This window comes from Kogia breviceps, chromosome 1, assembly GCF_026419965.1.
Source record: "Kogia breviceps isolate mKogBre1 chromosome 1, mKogBre1 haplotype 1, whole genome shotgun sequence".
Taxonomy (NCBI): Eukaryota; Metazoa; Chordata; class Mammalia; order Artiodactyla; family Physeteridae; genus Kogia; species Kogia breviceps.
Genome location: NC_081310.1, coordinates 130,738,415 through 130,758,917, shown reverse-complemented (window position 1 = coordinate 130,758,917; position 20,503 = coordinate 130,738,415). Strand labels below are relative to the sequence as shown.

At 34.7% G+C, this 20,503-nt stretch overlaps 1 protein-coding gene across 3 annotated transcripts in view; it reads left to right on the top strand.

Annotated features, from left to right (window-relative positions):
• ADGRL2 (adhesion G protein-coupled receptor L2) overlaps positions 1-20,503 on the top strand; it is a 626,947-nt gene that overhangs the window by 397,735 nt on the left and 208,709 nt on the right. For all 3 annotated transcript variants that reach the window (XM_067043848.1, XM_067043727.1, XM_067043739.1), the window contains one exon: positions 15,679-15,720. The gene's annotated coding sequence lies outside the window, so the exon portion shown is untranslated. The remainder of the gene's footprint in view (positions 1-15,678; positions 15,721-20,503) is intronic.

Sequence of the window (20,503 nt, the reverse complement as noted above, 5' to 3'; positions counted from 1 at the left end):
TTGGTAATACAGCAGTTATCAAAAAGTGATAAGGAGAAACAATGAAACGCATTACAACATTGAAGGAAAGGAAAGGATGAGGATAGATGTAACTGATGTGAAGTGTATTTATTCTGGGAAAACTGAAATAGTATGTAAATGTTGGAAGTGAAAAGTTAGAGATATATGTAGAAAATAAATTGGGAATAAGAAAATTGTAAACAGTGTGATGAATCCCTTCTTAAGGTAATTAACCTAAATTCCTGATGGGTGTTTAAGCATTCTATGAACACATGAAAGCACTTGTGTTTCTAAATGTTAAATTAAGATATGCTCAAAATTTCATGAGGAATCAATATCCATTAAAATACTCGGCATGTTTGGCAATGTTCTAAACACTCCTCACATCGTCTCATTTAAAATACTTCTAATTGTATAAGGTCGGAACTAATATAATCCCCATTTTATAAATGAGAAACTGATGAATAGAGTTGTGAAGCAGCTTGCCCAAAGTCACACAGGTAGTTAAGTGGTAGAAATTTCAAACACAGGTTAAGTCTGGTTTCAAACACAGGTTGACTCCTGAGCCAGGCCCTGGTAACCACTGTATCGTCTGTGTCCAAGAGAACCATAAAGATAAAATATTACTCTTGTAAGTGAAATGTTTACAAAGAAACCAGCAATAGTATTTAAGTACTTCATTGGAAAGGCAGCACACTCAAAGGAGCAAAGAAAGATCTTAGTGTTCTCTATTCCAGGGCTGAAGATGGTCTCTCTCCCAGCCTTATTGCAGTGAACAAAATGCTGCTTAAAGATAATGTCTCAAAGTGCCTAACTTATGGCAAGGCAGTGTCTGAGACATTGGTGAAAATAGAGCAGAAGAGCAAAATGCAACAACCAGATGTCCCTGTTTATGTTCCTCTTTCTTCTGTTGTATATACTTTCCCCTGATTCCAGCTCAAATCAAATCACGTGAAATTATGTTTGAAGATTATCTGTGTGTTACTTGAGATGATAATGTTTTATAATTTTTTAAATGTTATCCCCAATAACCCTTGCACCTCACTTGTTTCAAGGACAGCATAGGAATTAATTTGAGAACAAACCAAAGTACTTCAGTACCTTAATGATCATTAAGCATTGAGTTGATAACAGAAAAAGCCAGAGATGGGTAACTGCAACTCACCTTGTCAGTTCAAAGGGGAAGCATCTCAGAAGATGATAAGTATAAAAGCCTTCTGTCTTGATAACTAAATGCAGCATTCCCTTTGGGTTATTAAAGACCCATTGTGAAGCTAAGAAGACTCCATAATATTAAGAATAAAAATAGTTTAACTTTTTTAACAATATAAAATTTACAAAGTGCATAGGCAGATATAGTCTCTCTTGATCTATCTCTCTGAGAAGTAGATAGCTGTGTATCCTTGGGAAAGTCACTTATTCTTCCTTGAGCTTCAGTTTCCTCAGTTGTAAGATGGGAAAAACAGTGATTCTCCTTAAGCAAGTTACTTAACCTCTCTGTTCCCCAGTTTCCTCATTTGTAAGATGAGAGAAACAATAGTATTAGGTTGAAATTCAACAGTTTTTCACCTACAGAAATGTCCATTTCATATGGTTTATTCTAATAGTTACAGCATGGTTGTGAAGATTAAATGGGTAGATACAACTAAAATAGAGCCCAGGGATTCCCCTGGTGGTGCAGTGGTTAAGAATCCCCCTGCCAATGCAGGGGACACGGGTTTGAGCCCTGGTCCAGGAAGATCCCACATGCTGCGGAGCAGCTAAGCTCGTGTGCCACAACTACTGAGCCTGCACTCTAGAGCCCGCGAGCCACAATTACTGAGCCCGTGTGTCACAACTACTGAAGCCCGCGCGCCTAGAGCCCGTGGGGCACAACAAGAGAAGCCACCATAATGAGAAGCCTGTGCACCGCAACGAAGAGCAGCCCCTGCTTGCCACTAGAGAAAGCCCACGCACAGCAATGAAAACCCAACGCAGCCAAAAATAAATAAATTTTTAAAAAAATTTTTAAATCTCTTAAAAAATATAAAATAAAATAGAGCCCAGCTCTTAGTACACACTCAGTGAATATGATCTCAGTTCACCCTCATAATAGTCCTGTGATCTCAGTTCACCCTCATAATAGTCCTGTGAAAGATAATAGTGATAATAGTCCTTTGAATTTAAATTTATGTGAAAATACATATATAGTATTTATGGATTTATAAGGAGAGAAAATGGTAGCTTTGTCCTGTGGTTTCTAGGCTGCTCAGTGTTTATATATTGTATCAGCCAGCTTGCAAGGTCTTTGAGCTGCTTTTCCCTCCCATTCAAATTTGTCATCCACGTGGTGGTTGGCTAGTTTTGTGTTTGAAGTTATAATAAAACCTCATGTAACTTTGTTTAACTTATAAAATGGCTTGAGGCCAAAAGAATAAGTATTTCTATGCTCATCAATTCAGAGAAGGATATAAAAGTATGTCATGTCAGAGGAGATTTTTCAATGGATTCAGTACTGCTTGGTTAAAAAGAAATAAATTAAAATACAATTTATTATATAATATTATAATGAACAGGGATAAATAAAAAGAAAGTTCAGAGTTATTTGTTTGTATATTCTGATTATTTTGTGGAAAGATTTTTGTTTTGATTTTGATTTTTAAAATACCAGTTGTATGCTCCTTGCCAGTGGACATTGTGCGTTTGCAAGTATATGTGTATAATATTAACACTGGTATGTATTAAAAAGGAATAATTTATTAAATTGAAAGTATAGGATGCTAAATATTATGAAGGCAAAATGAGTAAAATAAACAAATATTTTAAAAACTATTTAACCTATATTTTATAAAGTGCCCTTGAGAATGAGCTAGAAAAATGATATGTATATTGTGTAAAGTGTTGTCTACTGTGAATAAATGTACTATATAAAAGTCAAGATATTATTATGGTTAATAAGCCTTATTATTGGATTCTCTTGCCAATAATTTAAATAGTATAGTAGCTATTTTTGGCTACTGTTCTCTTCAAGAATAGGTAAACTAATTCAAACTTGTACTTTAAATATTATTTATTTGAGAAATAATGTAGAATGTACCAGGATTTTTTCCTGTAAAATATTTTTGAACATGTGTGAAATCTAAATCATTAATATGTAGTCATAAAAAAAAGATATAGTCATATTTTGTGAACACTATCAAAAAATAAAAATCAACAGAAAAACATACTGTAGGTCTTTCTCCCACCCTTTCTTTTTTCTCAAATGTAATCATTTGAGAGGATTACTGTAATTTTTGAAAGGACTGAAAGGAATAGAACAGTAATCTTACTGAAAAGGAATTTTAATAATTGAGTATCAACATATTATCTTATTTTACTGAAAAAACAATTTTTCCTTTAATAGTATATATGTAGTAAGAGAGAAAGTGTGTATGTAGACATACATAGAACCAGTATATTTTTTATTGGGGTTTTTGTTTGTTTTAATTCTAGGATCTTATTTCTAAGTGGTGACTTTATTTATTTATTTTATTAATTTTTTTTAAGTGGTAACTTTAGACAGAAGCTAACATCATCTTCATTTTACCAAAGAGACTAGAGATAAGACTAGAGATAAGAGTAGGAGTGATTTACCTCAAGTTTCACAAGTATTAGGGAACGTTCAATCCAGAACTCAAATTCCCTTGTCCAGCGCTCTTTCTTTACATATGGATACTACTGACTTCTGTTTACTAATCTATCTTAGAATTCAACCACTTTCATATTCTTACTTTTGTTTCCTCTTAATTGAAAATATCAGTTCTTTAAATTTATAATGGTATTATTAGAGTAGACATATACCTTTTTTTTTTTTTTTTTTTTTTTTTTTTTGCGGTACGCGGGCCTCTCACTGTTGTGGCCTCTCCCGTTGCGGAGCACAGGCTCCGGACGCGCAGGTTCAGCAGCCATGGCTCACGGGCCCAGCTGCTCCGCGGCATGTGGGATCTTCCCGGACCGGGGCACGAACCTGTGTCCCCTGCATCGGCAGGCGGACTCTCAACCACTGCGTCACCAGGGAAGCCCGACATATACCTATTGAGATAAGAAATAAAATGCCAGTTTTTGCTTGGGAACAATAGAAGACTTTTGGACCATATCCACAACCTAAATGATTAAAATTGAGTCACTATTTGTGGGAGTTACTGAAATATTTATCTGGAAAGTGGCTAATGAACAATAGGAAGATTTATAGATTTTGTCTATCTCAGTTGCTTCGTTTTCTGTTCATTCTTGTTCAAGGACACATGAGCTCTATCAGCAGACTGAAGTATAATTCAGCTACTATGACTTTTTTTTTTAGAGATAATTATCTTTTTTAAAAATTTATTTATTTTATTTATTTTATTTTTGGCTGCATTGGGTCTTTGTTGCTGCACGCAGGATTTCCTCTAGTTGCAGCGAGCAGGGGCTACTCTTTGTTGTGGTGCGAGGGCTTCTCACTGCGGTGGCTTCTCTTGTTGCAGAGCACAGGGTCTAGGCACATGGGCTTCAGTAGTTGTGGCGCACAGGCTCAGTAGTTGTGGCTCACGGACTCTAGAGTGCAGGCTCAGTAGCTGTGGTGCATGGGCTTAGTTGCTCCGCAGCATATGGAATCTTCCTGGACCAGGGCTCAAACCCATGTCCCCTGCATTGGCAGGCAGATTCTTATCTATGTGCCACCAGGGAAGCCCCTACTATGACATTTTTTAAATAAAAATAATTTTAAAAAATTATGAAGATATTGTAACTCATGTAGAAAATCTAAGCAATATAAGAAAGTTTCTTTTTCTTTTTCTTTTTTTTAGCTGCACAGCTTGCAGGATCTTAGTTCCCCAACCAGGTATTTTACCTTCACCCTCGGCAGTGCAAGTGTGGAGTCCTAACCTCTGGACCACCAGGGAATTCCCAGAAAGTTTCTTTTTCATTTTAAAAGTCCATTTGAACTGCTTCCTCAGCTAAGTCTTTCTTTCCCTTCTACCTTCCCAATTTACCAGCTTGTTTGATATTTTCTAATTTTTACAAAATGATTTAGATGCAGCTAAGAGTTCACTATAAATTTGACCCAAACTTAAAGAAAACCAGCCAACAAATATGTGAATAATATATTTCTCATCCTGAGAAAGATAATCTCATTGGATAAAATGAAAAACTAATGACAAAAAAACTAACCATCTGTCTAAGACAGCTCACCTACCATTACCTCCACTCATTTGTACTCTATTTTATCATCTTATTTTTCTTCTCAGCATTTATAATAAACTGGCATACAACATATGCATGTTTGTTGTCTCTTTTCCCTGCACTAGATAGTAAGCTCTATGAGAACAGAAAGTTTGATAGATTTTTATTTTCTTAAAATGTGCCTGATAACATATAGATGCTTCATAAATACTCAAGTGAATAAATAAACAAGAAATTTGTTGTTTGAGAAATATAATTTTGTAATTAAGTGAATAAAGCTAACTATATTTGTTGAAAAGATTTCTAAAATCTCTATAGTGACCATGGCAATATTTTGATTATGATTGAGCTTCATATTCTTTTTTAGAATGATAATTCTGAATATCATTTATTATTATATAGTATAATATATGTCATGGGGGTTACAGTAAAATCCATACTGACCCTGTTTTGAATAAATCTTCAGTTTGGATGTGATTTCTTATAATTGGCCAATTTCTCTGAAAGGCAAGTAAGTGAAATATATTGATTAAATGAGAACTGCAGCTAAATGGGTTTTTACTAAAATTTTTTATACTGGCACGGAGCAGGCACTTACTAAATATTTGCCAAATATGTTAAATCTAGTTAGTTAAAGTGGGCTTATAATTTTGTTTTTATTTTCTCAAATAAAAAGAAAACTTTTCAGTTAAGTCTGTAAAACGCAGCAGCATTAGAAGCCACACAGCAGACAAGCAAGTTAAAAGTATTTCAAGTTCTCAAGTCTCTTCTTCTTTTTCATATTCCTTTCCCCTGGGCTTTTTTATTCTCTGTCCTTCCCTTTTTTTCCTGAGCAATTTAGGCCTAAATCCACTGTGTGGGGACAAAGAAGGTAAGCATCCGTAGGGAGTGTGGACGAGGAGAGCCTCTGCAGCCTAAAGAGCAATGTTGTGGCTCAGGAAGGGTGAGAAGGGTGGAAGGTGTGTTTAGCAGTAATAGGATATTGGTTACACACAGAGAGATTGATCAAATAAGTAACTATGTTAAGGATAATCGGGAGATAGGGTTTTCATTGTTGCAGGAAGTAGTTACAAATATGAAAAGAGAGAAACTGCATTGGATCCTGTGGCATTGGTTTGGAATGGAGATATCAGTGTGAACTCCTGAAGTTTCATAGATAGAGACAGAGGTAAATAGAGATGTTAGTATGTGTACATACATGTAGAGATAGCTATATAAATAGATGAATTTTTTCATACATATATTTCCTTGGTTCCAGATCCTGAGAAGAATGACACACCCAAAACACTGGGCACATCTGCACACCTTCCTCCCAAACCTTGGTTTCTAAATATCATTCTCAACTTAAAAAAAAAAAAAAAAAAAAAAATAGGACTTCTTAGAGAAATAGCTGATTCCTGAGCTGGGACATGAAATATACAAAAATGAGCCTCGAATATCTTTTTATGCCAAAAGTATGGAAGTTACTCATACGATGCCAGGACATGTTAAAAAAGAAGTCAGGTTAATGGGGATCATGTTGACCGTATGTGAGACTACTTGAAAATCAAACTGACTAATAGTAACAGCAGATTATATCCCACTGGATGAAATGTATATCCACAAGTCCATACCAATATAAATAAATAAATACTTAATATAGTTGTAAAAAAAGGGGAAAAAAAGAGCAATTTTACAATGATCCCCTTAATCATGAGATCAATATTAACATAACAAGTAATGTGCCAACAGATAGGATACTACAGGAATATTGGATACTTTTCTTGAAAACAATATATGAAAGTACATAATTTCAAAAACTATGACACCGTAATATCAAATTTGCTTATAATTTAAATATTAAATATTTAGATTAGAATATTACCCTCGGGCTTCCCTGGTGGCGCAATGGTTGAGAATCCGCCTGCCGATGCAGGGGACACGGGTTCGTACCCTGGTCCGGGAAGATCCCACGTGCCGCGGAGCGGCTGGGCCCGTGAACCATGGCCTCTGAGCCTGCGCGTCCGGAGAGAGGCCACAACAGTGAGAGGCCCGTGTACCGCTAAAAAAAAAAAAAAAAGAATATTACCCTCATGTAGTGGAATAAAATGAAATGTTTTACTTGTGTTTGATCTCTAGTTTAGCTGGTCAAACAAGTAATAATTGTTACCATATCTGCACATTTAAACTATCTGGAAGATTGTCATTATTATTCTTATCACTAGCAAGGGATCACAGAAGCTGGCTATCTTTCCCCAAAGGAAAAAAAATTTAAAGAAGACTACCTTTTGAATATGCCTTTCCCTATTTTGAGCAATATTCTTTATTCTTCTGTGGAATTGAGTTGTATTATAAGGGGGCTGGAATATGACTGGAGAGGTGAGAAGTATGTGGAGCCCAGGTTATCTGAGATTTGCTGGCATTTTATCAAAAAGATTTTGCCCCATGCTAAATGGATGCCAGCTTCAGGGAGTTCCTTTTCATCAGGCATTGTTCCTTTTCATCAGGCCAAGAAATAATAACAAGGCTTCTTGGACTTCATGGACTCTTTCTTAATTTGGGAGAAAATTAACTTTTCACAAATATTATCATTTGAAGAAATTTATGGTATTCATTTAAGAAAACACTCAGAATTCCATGTTACTAAGGACAAGTTAGGCTAAAGTCAATAACATACTATAATGGGTTCAGAATACAAATCTCCTGCTCTATAGTTATGGAAACTTAGACAAATTATTTAACCTCTTTATACCTCATTTTCTTCACTTATAAAATGAGAGTAATAATAACACACAAGTCCTAGGATTATTATGAGCGTTAAATGAGACAACACATGTAAATTGCTTAAAGTAGAACCTGGAACAGAGGAAACAGTCACTATTTCTAACCATTATCACAATTATTGGAGATCAAGGAACAAAGACAAAGATATCATGCAAAAACAGCAGCTATGTTAAGAAATCCAGTGATTTCTTGGACTTCCCTTGTGGCACCGTGGTTAAGAATCTGCCTGCCAATGCAGGGGACACGGGTTTGAGCCCTGGTCTGGGAAGATCCCACATGCCACGGAGCAACTGAGCCCGTGTGCCACAACTACTGAAGCCCATGAGCCTAGAGCCCATGTTCCACAACAAGAGAAGCCACCCACCACAACAAGAAACCCGTGCACCACAACAAAAACCCAACAGAGCCAAAAATAAATAATTTTTTTAAAATAAAATAAATCAGTGATTTCTTAGAATACATTTTGATTGATCGCTCTCTGAATAAATCTATTTATTGTTATGTACCTGACACCATATTAGGGCATGCAAGTACTCTTTTTTTTTCAATCTGTAAGAATAGGGATGATAATAGCAGTATACGTCACAGCATTATTATAAGGATTTAATTATAAAACTTAGCAGTTTGCCTGGGGCTATTAATAAGCATTCAAAAAACACTAGTTGTACTATTACTAATTATTATTATCATTATGATATAATAATATCAGAGTTTGAGAGATAATTGTGAGGGAATAATTACATTTTATAGTGTGAGAAGAACAGAAGAGCTAATATTTCAAGTCTTTTAAAGAATAAATACAATTTTTCCAGATGGAGAGGAGGGGAAGAACATTCATGGATTCCCCATGTGTTTTACCTAAATTTGACTTGTTTTCAAAAAGTCAGTGGGCCCACAATTATTCCGTTGAGAAAGTGCTTTTGAATTGACCATGTCCACACAAACTAATCAATCAACAGGTAATTGAGCACCAGATCTGTGAAATATACAGATAAAGTGTAAAACAGCCTCCCAGCCGGTTTTCCTATATCCACATTCTCTGTTGACATACTAATCTTCCTAAATTCAGTTTTTGGTTTTTTTAAAATTTATTTATTTATTTATTTATTTTTGACTGTGTTGGGTCTTCGTTTCTGTGCAAGGGCTTTCTCTAGTTGTGGCGAGTGGGGGCCATTCTTCATGGCGGTGCGCGGGCCTCTCACTGTCCCGGCCACTCTTGTTGTGGAGCACAGGCTCCAGATGCGCAGGCTCAGTAGTTGTGGCTCACGGACGTAGTTGCTCCGCGGCCTGTGGGATCTTCCCAGAGCAGGGCTCGAACCTGTGTGCCCTGCATTGGCAGGCAGATTCTCAACCACTGCGCCACCAGGGAAGCCCTGTAAATTCAGTTTTCATCATGCCATAACTGCCGGAAAACATAGAGTAGTTCTCAAATGCCTGCTGTATCAAGTGCAAATGACTGTCTTGCTTTAAGGATCCTCTGCAGTCTTGCAGTTCAGCGTCTAGCACCAGCACCAACATCATCTGGGAACTTGTTAGAAATAGATAATCTCATACCTCAATCCAGACCTACAAATTAAAGTCTACAGTTTAACAAGATCCCCACATATGCAAATTAAAATTTGAGAAGCACTTCTCTACAATACCTATTAATCTAAACCAAACAAAATCACTAACCCATAATAATACAACCCATGGTCCCATCAAGAAGGATTAAATCCTTTCACTAATATCTCTGCATTCAAAGCAATTGAATTTTGCTCATGTTCTTAACTCTACTAGAAATACTTTATTTCCTTCCTACCTGCTATTTAAACCCCATCTATTCCTGAAGGCCCAGTGAAAAAATCTCATATCTTCAAACTAAGACCATTTCAAACTACACTAACCTTCCTGACTACTTCTTGCATTTAGGTCAATGCCATTTCATTCCTCTTACTATTCATACATTATTCGTTGAATAATAATTTTCTGAATGCTTATTATTGTTTACCAGGCACTGTTGCACTGGCCAGAGTGCAAACAAAAATGCAGATTTCCCCTGCCCTCATTAAGCTCACAGTCAGAGCAATAATGGTTCAGTAGAGATACCTTAAACTCCACAGGTAAGAAGTGCAAGCTGGTAGATGTAGGGGTGCAGGACCATATTGGGTAAAGCTACATGATTTGTGCTTTTTCTCAGTTAAATCTACTTAAATGAAGGAAGTGATGTTGAAATATATTAAAAGCTTCTGTGGCATGAAATAGATTAACATTTTAACTTGTAGAGATAAAACAGAGATATTGTGCTTTGTTTCATGTTAAATTCATAACCCTATAGATGATTGTAAGGTTTTTTTAGGCCAGCAATATACTTTTCTTCATTTATTCAACAAATACCAGAATTTTTTTTTTTTAACATCTTTATTGGAGTATAATTGCTTTACAATGGTGTGTTAGTTTCTACTACCAGAATTTTAAAGTAGCCCCTATTTGTCCCTTGGTGGCTCCTTAACTTTCGGACATGGTAGGCACTAAATAAATACTTGTTGATTGAAGACAGTCTTTGATCTAAAGTTGGGGACTAGGTTTACACACATGGAACAACGATTGCACAAATGCAGCCCTTTCCCTCTACTGCTACTCATGACATAAGAAAATGTTCATGAATTTGCAATGACACTTTGGTTTACTAGTAGTGTCTTTTGGATCAAAACGTTCCTCCAGAGTGCCATGGAAATATTTCTGTTTCTCTGTAACTTATGTTTGTGTTCACCAGAGACTGGTTAGAGCACAGCCAACCAAATGGAACTGGCTAGTAAAAGCTTTTGCGGGTGAGGATTTTGGAAACAAGTTTCAAGACCATTTGCCAGCAAAATCTCAGCAGGTGTAATTTTAAACAACATAGTGTAAAGATTTGATTTGCAGAGGCCCGGAGGGGCAAGGGAGATAAAATACTTAATGAAGTATTAACATCCCATAGTCTTTGAGAGTAAAAATACAAGTTAGCATTTCTTGTGTTGCAAAACAACTCATCAGCTGTTTAGATAGAAAGAGATGATTCTGGTAGACAGCTATTCTTCAAAAGATCTCATGCTCTAAACAACAGCACTGGAGTATATAAAGGTTAGATACTACGCAAGACCTTTGTGAGCCCCTTGGTTCCTTCAAAGTGATTCAAGAGAGGATCACACAAGGAAATTTCAAAATCAAAGTAAGTAAAAAGACTATTTCCAACTAACATAAACTAAAACTTTACGGAATCTAGTATTACACAAAAAGTAAACATTACTTTGACTCAAGAATCAACAACTTCTTTATATTTATAACCTTCAAATCGGTTACAATTTTATCTTATTCAGCAATCTTGCTGAAGATGAGCATTCCCACGTGGAGTGCAATTTTCTCTTTAACTTTTAATTTCTCTGGGTACAGAAAAAAAGCTCTGGACCCTTAATTGAGCAATTATTATTTCTTCGGTGAATACAGAGTTTGAGAATAATGCCAAAATCTTCCTTTCATCCAGAGAACAAGTCTAACATAGGCAGTGGTGTACACCTTGTCTGGTAGCACCCCAGCTTCAGGTAGAAGAGCCAAGTCAAGACTGAACGGGGAACTCATTCTTCACCTCTATTCAATCCCTGCCATCTACTGAGGTTCTTGAAGGAATGCCAATTAGGACCAATTTACATGTCTCCTTAGAGGTTTTAGATAGCTCTTCACTAAGAACTGTTTGTTTATCTCATTTAGACCATTTCTCCAGAGTAGGATTCGCAAACTTCCTGCTGAATATGCTGTTTGCAGACCATTGCTAGGTTTCCATACCAATATAAAGCACTGGTACTTGAAAAATTCATTAAGACTCATCTGAACTCCCAGATCCAAATTTGTGGAGTGCTTCTACCACATTTTTACAACGTTGTCCCAGAATCAAGCAACAGAAAATAAAGGGTTCATATGCAAACAGTACATAGAATATGCTTAGACAAGGAACTTGGGGCTTCATAGCTTGTGCCATTGTTTAAGAAATTCTAATTGTTTTAAGTTTTTCTTTATGGAGAGCTGGAATCTGCTTTTCTGGAACTTGTATCATTTGTCTTAGCTTTCTAAGACACTCACTGTCTCCTTTACATAAGACTTTCAAATATTTGAAGACAGGTTTCATGCTTCCCCTCCTGTATAGGTTTCTCTTTCTAATTAAACATCTATTCCTTCAGCTATTCCTAAGGTTATGCAGCTTCCAAACTTCATCATTAATGAGAAGTTAGCTTTTCAATAACTACATTTTGAACATAATCTGCTAATAATCAGCTCAAAGTTCAAAATATATGACTTGTATTTTACAGAATATTTTTTATGTTTGGTTAAGTTTTGATTGAATGCCATGTTTAGTGGTCTGTAATACATAAGAAGCAATCTAGAAATTGCTATTAAAATGTTAGACTGGTAGAACCAGGTACAGAAAGCATCTTTTTGGTGGTCTCAATTAATGAAAATTTTACTAGACACAACTAAGTGGTGACTGAAGAACCATGCTGAAATATTACCGTCAGCTAATGGTATAAAATGTATCACCAAAGAACTATCACAACTTCAGGATAAAATGTTTGTTATCTAAATACAAATTTATAGCAGCCACTAAAATTGTTAGGAAGACCTTAGATTACTTTGCTCCTTAATCACAGTTTAAAATAATTTTTATTACGCAGTATCAAATTAAAAGTTACTATTTTTAAAAATTCCAAACATTTATAAAAATATAATAAGCTAACACTTTAAATCAGACTTGAAGACAGTTTGAATATTCCTTATCTGCCCACAAAAGTTTCTCTAGTCTTTTGCACAATGCTAAAGTGGTGATTTGTCCAACAATGTAGATGGTTAATATTCACCCACATGACATCAACAATTTAATGCATCATGCTTTCACTTCTCATTAAAATTGCTTCATTACTGAAACTTCACCAAATTTTCTTCATGTCTGATACCCTACAGTTTTCTTCCTATATCAGATTTTGCTTTGTCTTGAATTATTTTCTTTCCTTCTTTTACCTGCTTTCAAGAAATAGAAAAAGCCTCTTTGATGTGCCAATTCAAAGTATGTTCAGATAAAAGGTAAATAATTAAATAGGCTTTTGAGGAGGATTGACATCTGAATGTTGGAGGTTGTTTACTCATTGGCTCTCCTATTGAGGTCAGGTGACCCACATTAGTGACTTGCTGGAGTGAGTTTTGAATTTGTAAAAAACTTCTAATAAAGAATAGTGACAGAAATAGCAAAGAAATATCAATGAAGTAGGAAAGTCCAAATGTATGTTCTTATCAAGTCTTATACTTGTCCAATAGTTACAAACCTCTCTGAAAATATTTATATGTGTGGGTGGAGGCAAGTTGCGCATTAAATTGTAAGAAGTGTTATCAGATTTATCAGGACTTGGTTGTAAATTTGACTACACAGTTTTGGCTCATAGAGAAATGAGGAGGAAATATCTGATTAAAGTGTGCATTGCTGCTGAGGCAACTGAATGTTGCCATAGCAATTGAGATGAAATGTGCAAGAAGTGAGATAATTAAATCTAACCCCTTTAGTAGTTTTGACAGTCAATGCACTGCCAATAGGAAAAGTTATCTGCAGTATTAAGATAAAACACATTCCTCATGGAAAGTCTCCTTACTAGTATTTTGTTGTTCCCTTTCTAAGTACATTGCTTTAGGTGTCTAATTTGAATGTTCTTTTGTAATAATCAAATACAGTTTTGACCTTGGTCTGCAGCTGCCTAGAATTTCTGCTGGTTTATTGTATCATGGGAGTAGACATCTATAAAAAAAAAAATCCATTTTTTCCCCTCTAGTTCTTTAAAAAAAAGTATACTAAAGCCAAAGCTGTCATATTTGAGCTTGAAATTCAATAATATCTAGAACGTGCTGCCCTCTTCAGGAGCTGATGCTTAAAAATACTTTGATTTTTTTTTAGCAGTTTAGTAATTATAAATATAAGCTATAATATCAAAAGTTGTATTAATAATTCTTTAGAAATAAGCACTACACACTATAAAGTATTTCTAAGTCTAAAATTTTCCCTTGAAAATCTTTCATTAAAAATCAGTAAATACAAAAATTTTGAAATAAATTATTAATATTTATAATTAAATATGAAAAACAGCTTTCTTAGGAGAAACTATGCTTGTGGGGAGAATTCCTCAATTATTACAGAATGTCAGACTTCCACATTTACTACCCAAATGTTTTTTTAGATTAAAAATGTCTAAGGCTTCCCTGGTGGCGCAGTGGTTGAGAGTCTGCCCGCCGATGCAGGGGACATGGGTTCTTGCCCCGGTCCGGGAGAATCCCACATGCCGCGGAGCGGCTGGGCCCGTGAGCCATGGCTGCGGAGCCTGTGCAAAAAAAAAAAAAAAAAAAAAAAAAAAAGTCTAAAAAATAAGATATTTTCTATGTGAAAAACTAAGTAGGACACCTTTCAAATCTTAATTTTATCCTCCAGTGAAAAGTCAGTAAATTTTGTCAGTATTTGTCATTTGAAATTTTCACTAATTTTCATTTACTGAAACATCATCTTTCTTGGAAATAATGATTTCAAGTTACACTAACACATTTATAATTTTTAGTCAGGATTACTTTATTCAAAAAAAAATCAAAGGATCTGAAATGTCATTATCCAAAAATTAAAGTAAATCCCTTTTCTGCATATGTTATTTATGCTATCATCTAGTTTTAGCAGAGGGAGACGTACTCAGTGTGTTTTTTTCTAGATTAAGTTTATGATTCTTACAAAAACATAAAGGAACAGAAAATGACCAAAAGTTTGTGATTCTTACAAGAAAATAAAGGAACAGAAAATGACCAATATGTAATGACATTATATATCAGGATATGAGAAAAGCATATTTTCTTACATCCTGACATGTTCCTTTTTTTAAAAAAATATCTTTATAGGAGTATAATTGCTTTAAAATGTGTTAGTTTCTGCTGTACAACAAAGTGAATCAGCTATATGTATACATATATTAGAACTATTGACACTAAGAAAGATTATTTTGTACTAATTATTAATTATGAAAGTCAATGTTAATTTAAAAATTAAAGGACAGAATAAATTTAAGAAGGTATATACCTTTTCAAAATACAAATTTGTTCTAATTCTTACTATGTGATGCAATTAAAACCTGTTTTTAATCAACAGAAAACAGTAAGAGAAAATGTAGCTCTTTATCACTTATTTAGTATGGAAAAATAAGAGCTTGGACTCTTAATTCTGTTTTCAGCTCCTACATCAGATTTTCAATTCAAGATTCCAAAAAGGAAATGTATTTGCATATAAATAGATGCAATGGTCATTAATGCTGACTTCAAGAAAGTAAAATGCCCCTCAGTTTTCCTTAAAGAGTTTTAAGTATAGCTGTCCTATCTGTTTGTTATCAAAGAAAAATTCAACTGAGCTAAAGGGGAGAAAGAAAAAAAAAAACACTTTTGACAGTATTCTCTTAATCCAATAATATTTTCGGGGGAAAATAAAATGTTTTATTCCTGACTTTGAAAGTACTTATCACAACAGTTGTTTAATCCTAAGGTAGCTCTGTCCAAAGGCATGGAATACACATTCAAGAATTCTTAGAACACTGATTTGTGTTTTCTGCAATAGATTTACTTCATTTTTGTTTTGGTGCTGATGCATTACATTTGGCAGTTAGGATCCCTGTGGATGGAGATATAATAAATAATCATATTTTCTTTGCTTTCCAGGGTATTTATGGCACAATGATAAATTTCATCTTTCCCAGAATGGTAAGTAAAGAGCTCTTTCTATATTTGATAGTACTGAACACAAACAAGAAAAAGTGAATTGTTATAATAAAAGTGGAGTATCATTTGCTAAATGTATTGAACGATCTGATAATTATAAGGTAGCATATACTCTATAAGCATTCCAAAATTCTCACCAAATATGCTACAGGCTCTTCAGAGGGAATATAAGGTTTTTGCTTTCTCTGTTGGTTTGCATTTGAACACAGCGTACTCCATATTTTGTTTTCTGCGGTAATTTATTTTAAAATACACACAGATATAGAAATAAATGTGGTTTACATTCTATGAGCAAAAAGAAAAAGCATATCTGTGATACATATTGAGAGTGGGTGGGTAAGAGTCCTTTGGAATTTTTACTGTTACATAGAAACTGATTGTAATCTATGTTTGACCAGGGCTTTGTAGCATCTGTGAATTTTAAAATGTTTGTTTGCTAGAAGTATATATCATAACTTCTCCAAGGCAAGCTAGCGACTGTATGATTTTGTCTAAACTCATAGTTTTGTTGTCTTTATGTTTTTATGACTTGAAATGGTAATATTAAATTTAGTCTTAATCATAACCTCTTTACAATTTAAGTAACAATAAAAATCAATATTATTGAATGGGAAAGGTCCATGTAAAATGATATTCCTTAACAAGTTATTACTGTCTCCTACAAAGTTCTTCCCCCCAGTGGTTCTTGCATATTCCCTATAAAAAGAAGGAATTTCTCACTGTAGAAAAATATCACTTTGAAATAAACCAATCATTGAAAAGTGCTATGTTAAGTGAAAAAGCAGAACACATTATAAATATATTATATGTTGTGCGCATTTGTGCTTGTGTATCTAGAGGAGAGACAATTGGGATCATACTGTAGGCTTAGTAAAAAGACTAACAAAAGGCACACAAACAGTGGTAACATAGGTAGTTTAGTAGTCTTCATTTCTTCTTAATTTTCGGAATTTCCTATAATAAATATGTATTATTATTCTTATCCGAATAAAAGCATTATTTGAATAACAGGTTTTCAAAACAGTATATTATTATTAACGAAATATATTTATACATATATATATATACATACAGTTGAGGAAATACCTCTTTGTGCCAATTGCATAACCAAAATGATCTTACACAATTAAAAAAGAAAACAAAAACCTTCCAAACCTTCCTAATCCCATAAGGAACTAAAAATATAAATTGAAGATTAATTGAGTAAAATTATACAATGAAGGATTTAAAATCAGGTTGAAGCTATTGCTTTTATTAATTTTACTCTAATACAGAAGCACTCCTAGAATTCAGGCATATGTGTGAAAAAAATAAACCCTTTTAAACTGAAATAAAAAGGTCTGAAGCTTCACATTGGTTTTTAGCATATAAGAATTTGGTGTTTTATGAACTTTTTTCAGAAGAAGGAAAAATCTACGTAGGAGAAGGCCAAAATATGAAGGTAAACCTTTAAAAATAAACTCACACTTTGTCAGTAGATCATACTAGTTAGTAATAGAAAACTTTGATCTGAAATCTACTGTGGGGCTTCCCTGGTGGCACAGTGGTTGAGAATGCGCCTGCTGATGCAGGGACATGGGTTCGTGCCCCGGTCCGGGAAGATCCCACATGCCAGGGAGCGGCTGGGCCCGTGAGCCATGGCCGCTGAGCCTGCGCATCCAGAGCCTGTGCTCCGCAACGGGAGAAGCCACAACAGTGAGAGGCCCACATAGCGCAAAAAAAAAAAAAAAAAAAAAAAAAAAAAAGATCCAAGATTAAAAGAAAACAAAGTATGTTAACAGAAGAGATGGTTTTAACCAAAATAATGTTAATAAACCATGTTAATAGTAAGCATAATAAATAACTCATATAATAAATAATGCATAATAATGCAAATAATCAAATATTTTTTAGATTAAAGATTTCTTCTCAAGAGAAGAAATCATACACTGTAAACTCAGCATTAAAATATAAATTGTAGTTACATCTCACGTGTCCAGCAACTTATCTGGAAATAAGCCAATAATTTTAGAAGACTTTTAGGGAGGGAGAGGTGCTCCAGTAAGGATCTAATACAGTTCACATTAACACTTCCCAGGTCCTCACTTCCATCTTACTTGCTCTCAGTTTGCATAAAATTATGACAGAACTGGTTCTCCGATTGTCTAGCTCACAAACTGGAAGACAAACAAGCAAAGCCTGGGAGGGACCAGAGAAGAACACATTGAAAAGCTAGAGGCTTTTCACACCTATTCACCACCAGTAAGAACTGAGGAACCAAAGATTAGTTGTATGATATTGAGTAAGACATATCATACACTTGGGTTCAAAATTCCTGATCTGTTAAATTGAGCAGTCATACCGGAAGATTTTTAATAAAATCTAAATTCCTTTCTAGCCCTAGAATTTTACAATGAAATAATATATCCTTAAACTTACTATACAGAGCAAAAGATAATATTGGGCGATTTGGGAGTTGTTAAAATGAAAAAGGTTTTAATGATTAAAGAGTAAATTTCATTTATTTGCAAAATTCACTTATATTGATTCAAATTATATACTGTAAATGAGATTATACACTGTGTATTTTGCTGATATTCTTTCCATATTACTTTTTTGTGTGTATGTGGTACGCGGGCCTCTCACTCTTGTGGCCTCTCCCGTTGCAGAGCACAGGCTCTGGATGCGCAGACTCAGCGGCCATGGCTCACGGGCCCAGCCGCTCCGTGGCATGTGGGATCTTCCCGGACCGGGGCACGAAACCGTGTCCCCTGCATCGGCAGGCGGACTCTCCACCACTGCGCCACCAGGGAAGCCCATATTACTAGTTTTAAAACGTACCTAGAGGGTTTCCCTGGTGGCGCAGTGGTGGAGAATCCGCCTGCCAATGCAGGGAACACGGGTTTGAGTCCCGCTCCGGGAAGATCCCACATGCCGCGGAGCAGCTAAGCCCGTGTGCCGCAGCTACTGAGCCTGCGCTCTGGAGTCAGTGAGCCGCAACTGCTGAGCTCACACGCCTAGAGCCTGTGCTCCACAACAGGAGAAGCCGCTGCAATGAGAGGCCGGCGCACTGCAATGGGGAGTGGCCCCCGCTCCCCGCAACTGGGGAAAGCCCACACACAGCAATGAAGACCCAACACAGCCAAAAATAAATAAATTAAATAAATAATTTTTTTTAAAAAAACAACTGAAACTACATACACTGCATCTGGACAACAATATCCAAAAAATAATTTTTTTTTTTAATTAAAAAAAAAGTACTTAGAAATTTAACCTGAATTTTCTCACCTTGAATGAGGTACCACTATATTTAGAGTGTGAGAGAATATCTAACATCAGCCCCTTCTAAAGAATGGGGAGCCAAATTCATCCCTATTTGTATATGGAAATATATATTTCTAATAGGTTTATGCTGCCAAGATGCTAAACTGAAATACCAGGAATCAAAAATTTCAATTTATAATTTTATTTTTTGCATCCACTCTGTAACATCTTTAGTACAACTAACATAACATAACATTTTAGAAAGCAAACAAAATTAACCTCCTGTCCATAACCAAGAGCAGGGTCAATGTAACAAATTATTGGAAAAATAACACATCTGCTTACTCAAATTATTTCTTTCTCACTTATATGTGTGCAAATTTAAATAAGCAGCCAAAGTTCTGAATTACTACGTGAAATGAGTTGAAATATAAATATATATTTTGTTGACATGCATCTATTAAAACTGAACAGAATAAATCTTCAGCATTACCAAAAATCTTTAAAAGATTGGAGATAAATGACAACAATTTAAATAAAGAAAATGTCTCAGTGTAATTTGCATTTCAACAAAATAGATGTTTCCTCTCATTCACAATGAACAAAGTTTGAGTGCATATTTCTGTGAATAGTCACAGCATCTAATCTTTAATCAACAATAAAATATACTTTATTTCTGGGGATATTAATAAAAATTTGTAACTTTATTTCATTAATGATAAAAGTGCCCTGTTGGACATAATTATAGCCAGTAGTCATTTTGCCATTTATTTTAAAAAATTCTACGACAGCTTCCAATATATCAAATGTCCATTTTTAGGTCAGATGATAGTAATATTAAAACACTGTTAATTGGCCAACAGGTTGATTACTTTCAAGGTTTTGAAAAAAGCAAAGATAAAAACAGGCCTCTCCTTTTCTTTCAATTAAAATTGCATGCAATTATTCTTGTAGATTATAGATCTCTTTTGGGATTTCTGGTTTCAAACAACTTTTTGGTTCATTTCATAGGAATAATATTCATCTTAATTAGGAAAAACAATTGATGTGCTTTTTACAAGAGGGAGTTCACTCTGTGCACTGATTACTGCCATTAGATTATCCTATTTAAGAAAAAAAAAAGCCCTGCTTTTAACGCAGTTAGTTGAATATGTTATCTATTAGTAGTCATTGTCTTTGAAGACAGAATGTCTTTCTTGATGAATGGTTTATCCGTTTTGTTTTAACCACCGAATTTTCCTAATATTTCCCAATATTATAAATTGGCTTCTAAAATTATTTCAAATATATAAACATACCAATCAAATATATAAACTAAAATTATTAAATAAATTAAAAAATATATTTCTGGGGTGTTACTGAATTGTTTTACACAGTTTATAAGCTTAAAATACTCGTTTCCTTTAAAAAAAATTGTTTTGATATTTAGTAGCTAAAAAGTAAAATTTAAAATACATAATAAGTAACAAATCAAAAATACTTAAGTCCCCTGTTTCCCTTCTACAATTACTTAACCCTCATT